Source organism: Coturnix japonica, chromosome 5, assembly GCF_054131305.1.
Source record: "Coturnix japonica strain WE chromosome 5, WE-NBRP24, whole genome shotgun sequence".
Lineage (NCBI taxonomy): Eukaryota > Metazoa > Chordata > Aves > Galliformes > Phasianidae > Coturnix > Coturnix japonica.
In genome coordinates, this window is record NC_140667.1 from 40,941,759 (window position 1) to 40,957,014 (window position 15,256).

General features: G+C 34.8%; 1 long non-coding RNA gene across 1 annotated transcript in view; it reads right to left on the reverse strand.

The window, feature by feature from the left end:
• Positions 1 to 357: 357 nt before the first annotated feature.
• LOC146760775 (uncharacterized) overlaps positions 358 to 15,256 on the reverse strand; it is a 154,646-nt gene continuing 139,747 nt past the window's right edge. The window contains exon 3 of the long non-coding RNA XR_014947249.1: positions 358 to 2,603. This is a non-coding gene — a long non-coding RNA (uncharacterized LOC146760775). The remainder of the gene's footprint in view (positions 2,604 to 15,256) is intronic.

Genomic DNA, 15,256 nt, shown 5'->3' on the forward strand with positions numbered 1-15,256 from the left:
TTGTAACACATATAAAATGTTAAAACTATTTAAATAATATGAACATAATTTTCTGGGGCTACTTTGCTGAAATGATGTTAAAAAATCTTTCCTTAATATTCAATGACTTTTCTTTATAATGCCTGCTAAAGTTAATAATTCTGTTGAGATTAGATGAAAAGCAGAACACTAATCAAAACAGTCAAGAAATAAGAAGGAATAATTCAATCTCTACATTCTCTATATTTATATATTGAAATCCTCTACAGTGTACATCAACAAATCATGAAAATCTTTAGATATCTCCATCATCTGAAGTACCTATCAAGCCCTATTTTGCAAATATACAAAATGTTGATAGAAAGAGGAAACTATTTTATCTGTTAAACAAGAAAATCAATGTCATTTTATTGTTTAGTGTAATTTTAGACATCAATACAAGTGAAAAATACAATGTTTAATTAACTGCAAATCAGTCATGCCATTACTTCCCAGAGAATGAGCATCCTGTAGAAGCTACAGGACCAGAGGTTATATGCAACCTAATTGCTACCACCTTCAAAAAAGCTCTAGTAACTGTACTCCCACAGAGTCCACCAAAATCACACATCCATTCCCAAACACTGTTTAAGAGTTAAAAAAAACATACCCAAAATAGTTGAGTAGAAGAGATGGAAATCTAAAGAAACAATAAACACAAGAAGAGATGGATAACAAATCAACAGAAGCTTAGGGAGTTTGTGTCCACCTTTCTTGTCACAATTTAGCTATACCATCTTGGTGGGACATATATTCAACGGCTTGTAGATTGGATCATCTTGAAACCTCTTGATTAATTAATTTATTAGGTGTCATAATGTGTTCCTGAGCCTGTCATGAAGAATATTTTTAATTTGCTATTTATATTCTGGTATGTAAAATTGCATGTTACTTTTTTAAGGCTCTGATGTGTTGACCAATGTTGTAATGAGTGTTTGAAGAACAAATGAAGTCTTTGATTCTTCTGGGGAGAGGGTTTAGCAGATAATAAATAATTTGACACAGTTTAGGGCATTTAAAATCTTTTCCTATTATCCCTGAATCAGCCATAGAATTATGTTTATTTGGCTCCACACATGGACCCTAGATTTAAAAATAACCATATTCCTTCCTGAGTGAGGCAGTCAGAAAGATAAAAGCCAGATGTACTGGCTGTCTCAGGGACTTAGTGTTCATTTTTTTCTTGACATGTTCGCACCAAGTAATGAAAGTGTGCTGTCTTCCTTGTGAAATCTGTGGTTAGAGCCTGGTTCTGGCCAGGAAGCTGAGAGATTTCTATTTCCGTATCCCACAAATGCGCAACAGCATGTTCTTTCACATACCTGGCAAGGACATGTACTGAACTGATTTTCATCTTGTGTTATCAAAAACTACTAGTCACAGAATCACTTGTACATAGGAACAGCTGCTGGCAAAGAAAGGTAATGATTTTGGGGTCACTGGATTTTGCTTATTCATCAGTTTAAGGGAGGTTCATATAGATAACTCATCTTCAATTAAGTTACTGAAATTTGGCCGATTATTTGCCATCTCACCTACATGGATTTTTGGCAGCTGGTCTAGCGGACTAATATCTCTCTGTAAATGAATCTTCTGAGTAGCTTAGCCCTGGTCTATTCAGTTATGGAGGAAATCCAAAATCTACAGCTTTTCATCCAGATCAATCTGAAACTGAAAGTAAGGATATAAACAAATGTTCCTCATAAATAAATTAATTTTTCTTGTCCCACTTTAAAAGTTTTCAAAAGTTTTGCCATGTTGTGTTCAGATATTGCCTTGTTACGTTCAAACACTATTTAATTCAATACAACATGAGTTCTTTTGGGAAAATCTCTTCTCCCTGAAATGCAAATTAATTATTTTTATAATCATGGTCATTAGTATTATTAGAATTAGCAATACTTACTATCATTTTTACTCCATTTCTACTTTCCTTAAAATCATCACAAATTTGACCTTATTTTGCAACTGCTTTGAGCTGTTCTGTTTGTAAATCTTGTAGGTTTATCTTAAAGAAGTGCATAGACAGCTATGTAAATTACTAAGAGATAAGTCAGCACAGTATTTGTGGGCAGTGACAGTTTCAAAATTGAAATGATCAAATCTTTTTTATCCACTCTTATATTTGGTTTTACAGTCCAAATTCATCATGAATATATGGTGATGTGATGTGATCCACACATTTTAGTGCAAATTTTTATATACATTCTCTTTCTTCATATACATATGCTATACCTCAAATAATTGATACAATACATAAACCATACAAGAGGGAAATAAAACACATAAATAAACACAGTAGCAGGTGTACTTCATAACACTGCAATAACTGCTGTACTGAAGAACACAGCAGTCCGGATTACAATAATATCAAAATGCTTCAATGCAGTGTAAAGTGTCAAGCAACATCTTTTTCCACTTTGCAGTTTCCATGGCTGAAATCTTGATCCCACTGAATTCAAGAGGGTAACTCCATACAGAGCTATGATACTGCCCAGTGATGAAGAATCTAGGTTCTAGTGCTGTGACATTTAGTTCAGCTAGTCATCATCTCAGTCCCATTCATGTGGTTCTTCACATGGTAACTGGAAGAGATTTAAAGAAGAAATCTTTAAACCAAGAGGGCTGAGGAAAATTCTCATTTACATATGCAGCAATAATCCCAGCAATGGTAACAGCAAGTTTATGTATATTATGTGAAATCATAAAACAGACCTGATGCTGTGAATTAGTTTATAGTAGACAAGAAAACAAGTAAGCCTGTAATAGCTTATAAAAATTTTTTTTTCATAGTTTTCCAACTTTGGTTTTTCAGTCACTATGCTTCTATGTTGAGTTCGGAGTAGAATTCATATATCTGATTCCTTTCCCAGCTCCCCTTCCCAAAAGAAACATTAACTGGAATTGAAACTCTTTGATCTGCTCTTAAAAATGGATCTGATTTTAACAGGAAGCAGCTATGCAAAAAGTAAGGGCTTAATCCAAATTTGACACTGCTTTGTGCATATATCATCAGTGCATGAAAAACTGCCAAGAGATTTTGAGATTATCATTTAAGATGCAGAGCACTAAGGTGTGAATTTTACAGATTTCTGCAAAGCTAGAAAGGAAAGGACCTTGTATGTTGTAAATATATAAGAAAGCTTAGAAATCATGTTCGATCTTAGATGGTATTTTGACTAACTTTCACCCAATTTAATCACATACTACACACCCCACATGCATTGCATTTCCAGTCATTTTGGAACATTCATCTTATTTTATTTAACATGTTAGTTGCGTAGTAACCTGAAACTTTGTGGTGCGTTGTTATATTTGAAGTGTACACTGAAATCTGTACAATTGAGAAGTCTAGCTTCTTGCTGCTGCTTGATTCTATGACAGACAAAATAGAAATTGTTTAAGTTATGAAGTAAGAAAACAATTCTCAAAATCTGCTTCTAATTGTTCAGAATTTACTCCTTGCTCCTCAGATATGCATAATCTGAATTATAGATACAATCCTTGCAGACATGTTTTTATTAAGTTTCCCAAGTAATGATCAACATGAATATCTTTTCCAACTACTTTCAATAAGAAATTTATTGTGAATTTTATCACATTGAGATTGTTGTCTCTTCATTGAAAAAACAGTCAAGAAATAATCCAAATGAGATTTGAGGAAATAAAATCTTAGAAAGACCATCAGCTTCACGAATTCTGAGCACACTTTTACATGGTACACTGTTTACCAAGCAGTATAGAAGGAATGTTTTATTTCTTCAGAGCCAACAAATACTTTTAAGTGCCATTTCTATTGCTTTTAAGATAGAGTAGCGAAGTCCGTAACTTTTACTTCTGCTGAACTGTGTAAGCTGTTGGCATTCTCCTGCAGTCAATTGTGGTCTGTTATTGGACACCATTCTGGTAAACCTGAAGACCCAAAGAAACCCCATAGTGATCCTGTGGTTTGGATATAAGAAACAAGTTGTTTCAGACATGCAATTACTTCAAATAGCTGTTGTCTGCACCCAAGAAGCATTCCTTATCTGTTTTAGCATGGCATGATAGATTGCACTATACTACTCAAGGACTGTTTCAACCACTGCAAAGATTCATGCGCTTACTGTTAAAAATCTGCTACTTGATCTCTTTATTAAATCTTGGTTACCAGAAACTGTTTCTTATTATAACTGTCATTTGACACTTTCTGAAGTATTTTTCCAGGCAGATCTTCAAACAATTCAGCTTGGTAGCAACTAAGAATTTATCACTCCAAATTCCCCAAGCAAGTACCCTTGCTCACTGAAGAGCAGACTCTTGATTGTAGGTCTGCAGCAACAGCTGTTATATAATTAATATAAGGTTCAGCTGATTTTATCATTAATAATTAGGGTCTTGTTCAGCAGTTAATTTAACAACCATTTAGCTTTGTACAAGGAATGATTTTTTTTATCACATCTTATTTTTTAATGTTTATTCTGTGAATAAATATAAAATCATTTATTTTCAACTCACCTTTTTGTTTACTTTCAGGGTAGTTTAGGGGTTAGGAATCATCAAATACATAGCTTTTAAAATAACTCATTCTTACATATCAGTTCTCTTCACATCCCTACTAATAAATAAAGGTCAGTTTGCTGTCATTTAAGATTATGAAACAGTTATTATACATGCAAACCTCATAAGCAAATTCAGTTTAATTCCTTTGAAGAGCTATGCTTATTTTGCTAACAATATATATATGATGGCTGATGTTTGTTTTCCCTATTCTTATAATTTTCACAATTATTGTGCCTTGTGTCACAAGGGCACAATTAATTTGCCCTTGTGACAGTTCATAGTGTCTCAATGTGCTTGCTATTGTCAAATGCATTGATACTCTTCATAATCATGAGCTTCCATTAAAGACCAGAAAGACAAGATGAAGATAATCTCTAGTAAAGTTAGTCATTAGAAAAGTGAAGCATTTGTTTAATGTACTTTTTTGTTGTTCCTAAATTAGAAGGTCTATTTTTTTTTTATTTTATTTTATTTATATATTTTTTCTTCAAAGAGAAATAAATAAAGCAGTATAGTCCCTGGAGACTCTCAAGGCAAGGCTGGATCAGGCCCTGAGCAACCTGATCCAACTGTATACGTCCCTGTTCATCATGGGGGTGTTGGAATAGATGACCTTTAAATGACCCTTCCACCTCTAAGAATTCTATGATTCTATGCTTATTAAATAATTAATAGGAAACAAACAGTAACAAGTATAAATTGTCACTGTTAAGAAACCTGATTGAAGTTAGATTTGCCATATAACATGTCTATCTGAAACTAAAGAAGGCTACTTCCTGGAATCTGAGGTCACATTGTTCCGATCTGTAAGAGTAGTCTTTTATCAACTATTTAAAGGCTTTCTTGCATATATTTGCCTAATCAAGAATATCTGCTTGGCCAAATTAACCCACATATCTCATCTCACCTTTAAACAGATGAGGTGGGGTGGGAAATTTGATCTACTTTACCTAAATTCTATGTGATTTGTGAGCTGTTGCTGAGGTGCCAAAATATCCCTCAAATGAGCAAATACTGAAAATCTCATCAAAATCTAAATTTCAAGGGGCTGTTGTATGTTAATAACAAATTTATTTGTGTCATTCAATTCACCCAGCTTCCTGAAATCAATAGAATAATCTCTGCTGGAGAGGTCTGGATAAGGTGCACACTTCCTACTGGTACATAAATGGATATGATATCATTAGTCACTCATACATGATGCTGTTTGTGGAGTCCGTGGTTTTCTTCATTCAGTTAATGGTACAGTCAGTCCCCTAGAGGAACATACTTTTTGTTTTCGTGGATAAAAATGTTCCTTAAAAAGCTTCTACAGAAAACTTTTATGGGGAAAGCTATTTTCTCACCCAATACTGGTGTCAAGAATTATGCTACATGAACTTACTTTTATATAAAGCAGAGCACGTGTAGCAGCAGTAAAAAATACTCACTTCAATGCAAATGACTGGATATTTATGTTATTATACATGTTTACATCAAAAAGCTTTTTAAAAATATATCAAAACATTTTTAAAATAAGACTCCCCAGTGTGCCAAAAAATAAAGATGTCCATCTGTACATTTTCTAGATTTTGTACTAAATCATTCTGTGTTTGCATTGTGAAAGCATTACAAGCCATGGATCCCATGTGATACCTAATTATAGTGTGGATGTGGGCTGAGAAATGTCCTGGCATTATGCAGATAGAATGGCTTTCTTGCAATTCCTTCTGAAATATTTGCTTCTTTTCTCACTCTGATTATTTAACACCATCTGCTTTGAATTCTTTCCTAACTTATTTGATAAAGGATAAGGATACGAGCAGTTTAGAAAGCCGGAAAACTTAAAAAACACAGAAGAGGGAGAGGGAGAGGGAGAGGGAGAGGGAGAGGGAGAGGGAGAGGGAGAGGGAGAGGGAGAGGGAGAGGGAGAGGGAGAGGGAGAGGGAGAGGGAGAGGGAGAGGGAGAGGGAGAGGGAGAGGGAGAGGGAGAGGGAGAGGGAGAGGGAGAGGAGAGAAACCCCACCTTCTGTTAAAAAAAGAAACAAAACCAGCACACTAAGAAAAGCTGATAACAATCAGGGCAAACAAACAATCACGTTAAGGTGATTAGATAGAGCAGTTTGTTTTTTTTTATTTTTCCTTTTATTTATTTATTCATTTATTTGTTTATTTTTCTTGAGTGGCTTGATAGTTTGTGTGAATAAAAGAATGTTTATAAGCAATGTTGTTTGTTGGGATTTTTTTCCAGAGCATTTGGAAGTTCTATACTGAGAGACTTCTGTTTGTGCCTACAATACATCTTTTTTTTTTTTCCACTATAGTTTTAAACTATACATTTGTATAAATGTTACAGTTTTATATGGAATGCATGCAACATATGTATTATAAGTAAGAAGAAAAGTATCTGTGCTTGAATACTTATACTTGAGTACTTATATCAATATGGCTAAGTGGTGTCAGGTGTAATCATTCAGAACCTTGAAAAAAATCTGGTCTCAATATTGTATATTGCCAAGAATCATAGAAGTTACTGTCTAAAATTTAAATTCCTAGAAAGTCAGTATCTTTGGTTTTGTACATTAACTCTTTATTAAAATCTTTGCATATATCTCAACTAATATCAATAATGCTATTCACATCATGGAAAAATGTTAGCACCTAGAATATAAAAAACAAAAACAAAAAAAACCAACACTGCACCCCCTGGCATTAGATCAAGAAATCTAGAAAAACAACAAGAGCCGTTAAAGATAGCATTAGCCTCAAAATGATTTTTTGTAGCATATACTTGTTCTTTCTGTGATTTCCTGAGAATGGCCATAAAACTTTGAATTTTAATTTTGAAATATAATACGACTACAGTGTTCAAACATGCTCCTGATCCAGTAATGGAATGGGGATAAGTAAAATATAGCTTGAACATGAGTGAAGAAGCATCTCTCCATCAGCCTCTATCAGTTCTACAAAGTTGGTTAAAGCTGGAAGATTCAGAAGTAGTCTCTTTTCAGACTGACGGGTAGAAAAAGTTAAGATTAAACAGTAAATTGGTGCTGATAAGCTAGTATAATGTTTGCTTGTTTGTTTATGTCATAGATGACTCTCTATATAAGCCCTCTCCCTCACTCCCCTATTTTTAAGGTATTTGAAATGGAGAGTCATGTTTAATTCACATATTGCAATCTAGTTATCTCAGATGTTTCATAAAGTAGAAAGAGATTTTTTACCACTCATCAGCTATTCCATTAGACTGCCTGTTCTTAGTGATTGCAACGTATGTCAGTCTGTCTTTTTCTTTTAATATTCTCCATAGATGCAGAACACATTTAATTGCCATGAATAAGGTAAATCCAAAATACATTTTGGACTATAAACATTTAGAAAAAACATTGGTCACCTAAAACTCAGGTTTGTCTTTTACCCAGCTGAATATGTCTGTATTTGTATGTTATACAGCCTCAGATTATTTAAAAGACCATTGTTTCCTGAGATAATACTACTGCTGAATACTGAATGCTGTGAGATACTGCAGCCTTTTCTAAGTAAATGAAAGGTCACAAAAATTTACTGCATTATATAAATGGAATGATCTCTCCATATGCAGCTTCTCTGCAGGAAAATAAAGAATGGTGCTATACAAATTTTCTCCATTTTAATCTTATTTACTCTACACTGAAAATCATTGCCAATGGCAAAAGAATATCTCAGTTTTTATTATATAAAAGAAAGAAAGAAAGAAAGAAAGAAAGAAAGAAAGAAAGAAAGAAAGAAAGAAAGAAAGAAAGAAAGAAAGAAAGAAAGAAAGAAAGAAAGAAAGAAAGAAAGAAAGAAGAAAGTAAAAAGAAAAATCTAAAAGAAAAAGAAAGTAGAACATTAATTTCTTTGTGTTATTGACAAAATGTTTAATGTTGACATTTCAATATCAGTGTCCAGTGTCCTCAGGTATTTTTATTGAGTGCATGGCCTTTGTAAATACCTTCTGTTTTAAAAGCATATTAAAAATAGCAAAAAAAGTAAAGTACCTATTTGTAATTGGACTGTAGCTGAAAAACATCTGTAAAATAGATTTCCTTTGGAATGTAAAGTTAGTAAAAAGTTCTGCATTTTTTAGAAATAATATGTAACGTTATGGAATATGAAATGAGGTATTTGCCATACAGAAAAAGCACTTCAGGAGGAAAAATTAAAAAAAAGTTTTAAAGTTAAGTTGAGCTAATTTTGTTTTTTACTTAATATGTTTTCCTAGTGTGACACATAGCACTGTTGCAAACCATATTATGTGACAGAACACAGTCAGTAAAATTTTGCAGAATAGTTTGTAATATATGTTTGGATTTATGCAAAGCATACAGAACCTTAGCTAGTACAGATAAATCTCTTTGTTGGAAACTGAATTGCTTTCTGTTCTTTTTCTTCCTTAAGTGCCTCAGTTCATGTTTAGGTATGCATAACATTTGTATTGGGTACAGCATCCTCACAGGGGACTGGATTCAATTGTGGATCCCTTGTGGATCCCTTCCAACTCAGGATATTCCATTTCTTTCCATTCCATTTTGTTCTAATTAATATAGATTTTCAAAATTCCTATGTTTCTACTGTCATTTTTACTCATCTCCAAAGGAGTTTAACTTGGTAGAATACAAAGAGAAAGCCCAGCAGATCTCAGCCAGAAACAGTGATGCAGACTCAAATGTCCTTTGCAAGAATGGAGGCTGAACAGACAGGAAATCCTAATACCTGATAATTGCCTGCAGCAATTGTTTTTCAGCATGTTTCCTTCATGCTTCTATCTTTCCCTTTCTCAGTCAGTTTTATTTTTTAATCAAAACAGAAACAACATTTTCTGAGTGCTTGGCAATTAACTTCAGTGCAGACTTTCATTCTGCACAGTTCTGCCATGTTCAGATTAATTCACATTTCCCAGGATATGGCACTGCTGAGCTTGGGCATCTGTAGCAGCCTCCATGGCTTCATGTTTATCACTGCGCAGTGAGAAGGGCACAGGAACACGTAGTAATTCTGCCCTCTCCCACAAACTGGGTGTTATCCTGCTGACAATTTATTTGGAACCAATCCCTGTGTAAGATGACAGCATTCCTGTTGCTTAACCAGGAAGTCCTCAAGGTCAGCATGGGTCAAGGACAGACTGGCCATTTAAAAACAACATGACATAACAAATGGAAGTGTCCCATTTCAGCAAGTCGGCATGAGGTTTATTCCTGTCATTACTGTCACCAAATCAAATCTGCTTGTGAAAGTCAAAGCTATCAAAGTATTCCTTGCTTCCTTGCTGATAATTCAGGAATTATACAGCCATCTACTGGTGCTTTTTCTACCTATAGGTATGATACTAACATATTTGGAAGAAAAAAACTATAAGAGACTTTAACTCAAGTTAAAGTGGTAAATTTTGCCCTTGTGATTGAAATGTTGAAGAGAAAAGCAAGGGTGAGATGTGGCAACCACAGTTCTACTGTTACAATTCGTAAAAATAATGAGCAAACTAATAAAGAGCATGTTAGTGACTGAGAATGATGAAAGCATAGCTTAAATGGAGGCTGACATGAAAAATATATATATCAATTTGTGTGTGTGTATTTGACAACTAATTGCAGTTATTTTTAACAGTGTAAATAGCTGCTACCTTGAAACATAATAGAGATATACTCCCAGGCAACCAAATTGGTTTTTCCTTACCAGGTGAGCAAAAAAAGAAAAAAAGAAAAAGGTTGTATTTGTGGGATTTGTGGGAAATAAACACCTCTTTTAGGCACAAGCAAAGGTAAGGCAACAGTGGATATCTGTATACATAAATTAAAACTCCAGAAGCAACCATCTTCTATCCCATAAATAAGCATCCTTGCAGCCTGATTATTACATTTTCCGTTTCTCTCACAAAGTTGTTCTCTGTTAAGCTTAACAGTAACCATACATTAAAGTGGCAATGCCTGTTCAGGGACAGAACTACTCAAATTTTTCAAGTTTTAACAGTCAGGAGACTAGCTGAAGATACATTGTGTCCTGTCCTGAACACTATGAGCCACACTCAGTAAAGCTGATGCCTCCTCGGCACTTATTCATCTGGAGTATCCCTGGCATATGACTCACCCTAGGTGCACCTGAACACAGCATGTAGCTGGGGAAATCAGATGTGTTTGTAAAGACAGTTCTTGGTTCTCCTTACTATAAACATACATTAATATGTAAAGCAGGCTAAGAACCATTTCTTGTTTAAGACACACACTGGCTCACAGCCACAGGGCTCTTTCTAAACCAGTGTTATGTGGAGCTTGGCCCTGGGCCCTCTCAGAGCCCCAAACAAAACTGCTGAAGCCCAAAGGCATTGTAAAATGTAAATATATAGTAGGTCAGATCAAAATATCTGATGTAATGTATTGTCTGTATTGCAACCTATCTGATCAAGGGTGATATTTTTATAGCAAAATACTTGAGAGTGTGATGGGTACCTAGATCTGTGACATGAGAGAAAGTGGTGGTCTTTGAGAGGGTCAACAATTTATATATATACACCATTGAACAACAGTGAAGGATGAAAGAACCAGACTATCCTGGCATTGTTCTTTCTGCTCATTGAGAATATACTTTACATGTGCTTTGTCCTAAGCAGTGCCTGTGCACCACCAGGAAAAGTATCTCTGGGCATCATCCCAACTGTGCCTGCTTGGTGTTTATTAACCAGAGCTGTAGATCACAGATAAGTTTTATGCCATGCCATGGTCTTTTTGTTTTTTTACTATGAGCAGAGATTTGCTGGAGTAAACGTAGCATGGACATTTAGTAGCAAGCAAAGAAACTGAATACTGTGTAGAGAGTAATTTGGCATAGATTCAGATAAAATTTGCTGTGAAAGCTAAGGGAAATAAATAAATAGCTCTCAAATTCAAGACAGGAAAGGAAAGAATGAGTCAGGGGCTCAAGTGGATAGGAATGAGGAAGCAGACGAATGACATAAAATAAGACAAGAACAGACAGAGGTAACAGAAGACTAAATTAAGGGTTTCACTAAACTCAGCAGACAGAGGTCACCACCAGTCAAGTGTGCAGCCTGCTGGCATTTTCATAATCTACTCTAATTCTTAGTAGAACAGATATTTGTTTCATCTATTAGCAGAACTAAGTAGCCTTCTTCTACCTTTGGGATGCAGACTGAAATATTCTCAGAAGCAAATCACAGCACATTAGCTATGTAGAAAGTAATGGCTTTCTCTTGGCTTTCTGCAAAGTGCTCTTGTAGCAAAGCCCTTCATCATTCTAACCTAGGTAATCTATCTGAATTTGGCAAAATGTTTAAGCAGTCATTTAATATTCGATGCTGACTTAAAACTTCCATGAGTTAACGGATTTCAACCATGCTGATTTAAAGCCTGTACTTACATATTTTCTTTGAACTAAGCCTTTCAGTGTGTATTTTACCAACTATAACTTAGCCCCTGCACCTCTGAATCCACATTACATAACCACATTATATAACCACAAACTGTTTCACGAATCTGTCACAGCAGAACTTTGGCTAATTCTGGAATTTACAGCCTACTTCCAATCAGCTTCCACTAAAATGTGACGGGATTGTGCCATCACCTTTTCAGAAACCATCTGTATTCAGCCAGAGTTCTTAGCAAAATTGTGCTGCAAGAACTTGCAAGCAAGAGCTAAGGAGGAGGTGGGATTGCTCTGGAGATTTAACAGTCTCTTTTGGATAGTTTCTTTCAGCTACACTGCATACTGTAACTTTAGAAGACACATCTACAGAGATATAGAAGTGCTTCCCACTCAGCCTCCATGAGCACATTACCCACTGCCTGACCTTACCTAGGCAAAATATGTAAATAAAGCTTCCAGTTGAGTACAGTTGGTTTCAGAGGGTTCACCAATGATTTTATCTTGCCTATATATTTAGAAATGTACATAAAATAAAATCATTGAAACATATTTGAAATAATAATTGAATAATTGAAAAAAAAAAATGAAAATGATCTTCAGATTTTCACTTCTTATAGCTTACCAAATCTTGTCCATCACTTGGTGAATTTCAGCTGATATATCAATCCATAAAATTCAAGAGCCAGTCTGCCTGAGACCGACAGAGATCTGCTATTATGTGCTAGTTAAAAGAAATGAGACTCTGAGAAGGTTTATCTTCACTTTTTTAAACATGTAAATGTTCTGAGTATGAGCTGTTAAGTGTTATTGGATTTGCTAAATATACCCATACATTGCTATCTGCAGCACAGCTAAAACTTGCTCTTGTACTACATTGTTGCTGTCAGAGTATAATACATAATTAAAAGCTAAATAAAAGCCATAAATGGAATAAGGATTCATCTTAAAGTCCTTTCACAATAAAGCATTTAGGTTTTTGTAGATGCATTTAAATGGGGGATATTTACTTGTCCTGATAATCTAATTCAAGTCTACAAAACAATTGCCATAGGTGTGATTTCAGGAATCTCTTAATACAATAATAGTTCTTATTTAGTTGTGCTACAGTAGTACTGGGAAGTATCAAGTGGGAAAAGCTTTCTGAATGCACATTAAGAGAAAATTCCCCCACTCCAGAGTAAATCAGTAAGGCAGACATGCCACAGACTTAATATTTGTGTAGTGAAATAACCCATAATAATTTCATCCTAAATCAGCTGGGAGTAAATAACTATATATGCGAACAGTGAGGGTACATGGTTGATCTCACCTAGTTGGTGAGATGGAGAAAGCAATGATTGAAACCTCTTTGAAGAGGGAAACAGAGGCCAAAGTAGAGATCACTTTCTTCTCCAACTTCGCTCATTCATGTTTAGTTCCCGATACGAAAGGGAGAGATGAATTCATTTGCTCTTGACATTCATCATTCTGAGGTGGGACCAGGGCACATTGCAGTTTCATAGAGTCATAAAATGGTTTGGGTTGGAAGGGATCTTTATGATCATCCAGTTTCAATGCCCCTGCTAACAGCAGGGACACCTACCACTACTCTGTGTGTGAAAAAGTTATGGCTACATTAGACCTATCAAGAGGAAGATTTTTAGCTATGCAAGCATACTTCAAAAAAAAAAAAAAAAAGAAAAGAAAGAAAGGGAAAGGAAAGGAGAAGGGGAAGGGGAAGGGGAAGGGGAAGGGGAAGGGGAAAGGGAAGGGGAAGGGGAAGGGGAAGGGGAAGGGGAAGGGGAAGGATGCTGACAGTTATTTTTCTTCATCTCTCATTGCACATAACAGTGTCACTCCTTTACTCCATGACAGAATGAAATCTCAAATGATTTTTTTTTAATCTTCTTCAGTGCATATTATTGTGAGCAGCAATGCAGAAGAATACATTTTATCAGATCACAGATCCTCTAGAAACTGCTGTCACCACACTGAACTAAGTAACCTGATGTCTGTGTCCCATGTCTACACCCCACATCATCACATTTGTTTAGCAGGTTTCTACAAATCTTCACTGAGTTTCAAAGGTGCATTCCTTAGTGTTATCAGTCAGAGAATCACAGAAACGTAGGGGTTGGAAGGAACCTCCAGAGATCATCGAGTCCAACCCCCTAGCCCCCAGTCAAGCAAGCATTTAGCAAAACTTTGTTTTAATATTATTATCTCATCTCAAATTATGGATAGTTCATTATTCTCTTACCTTTAAAACATACCTCTATTTAATTACATAGACAGACTGGGGTGGACAGAATTTTTTTCTTAACAGCCACTAGCTGAGTAGAAGAGACTAAAATATATGACATCTGTATCTATTGGTAAACAGGTTAGATAGCTGTATGAAAGCTGAGATTTTAGATCTGATTTAGAATCCTCCTAGGTTTTCCTGCTATGTGCTTGCACTATTCTATTTTATAACATAAAGAATATACTTCTACAGGTTTAGTTAATGAAGTTAATTGTAAATGAAGTTATCTAAAGCTGTGTCATTTACTAATTTCATTTGTTTTGAACTTCCCAGTGTACACAGGAACTCATTCATATTAAAGATGAGTTTAGCCACTGAAACTGTTAATTTAATGTTGAATTTAATCTCTAGCATTTGAGTGCACAAATGCATGTGTGTTCACACGTATAATATTTTTATCAATTTAATTTAATAGGAATTTCCAAAATACCTTATGAAAACGGAAATAAAATGCCTCAGAACTTGGTTATGATTTAGAAATTATTTCTCTGTAATATAAGACTCTGGGAGAAAATAATTGAGAGTCCCTACAGACTACTAACAAAGGCCAGATGTGCTTAGCCACCCATGGAGATGCAAACATCTCCAAACCTCAAAAAAAAAGATGGTCCAGGCATTACATAGTTCCTATTTTGATATTTTCTGCCAAACATCCTACTTGGATCATGAGCTCTGTTCTGTTAGATGTTACTATAAAGAAATCTTTTCCTTATGCTGCGTATTAAAACTGAAGGAGTGAATGTGAGAATGATTACCTTACAATTGTATAATCTTCTCCTTCAAATATCTTGGTCCAAAAAACAAAAAAACAAAAAATAACAACAAAACTTAGCAAATCACACCAATATGCACTTTATATTAAATTAAAATTAAAAAAAAAAAAAAGGAAAAAGGAAGAAAACAAAACAATTATTTTTAAAAAAAAAAAAAAAAAAAAGGAAAAGAAAACACAAAGCAAAGCAGAGAGCTTTTCTCCTAATTTTCTTGGAAAGTAACACTTTTTCAAAAACTACTTTGCTCTTCCAAACAGAG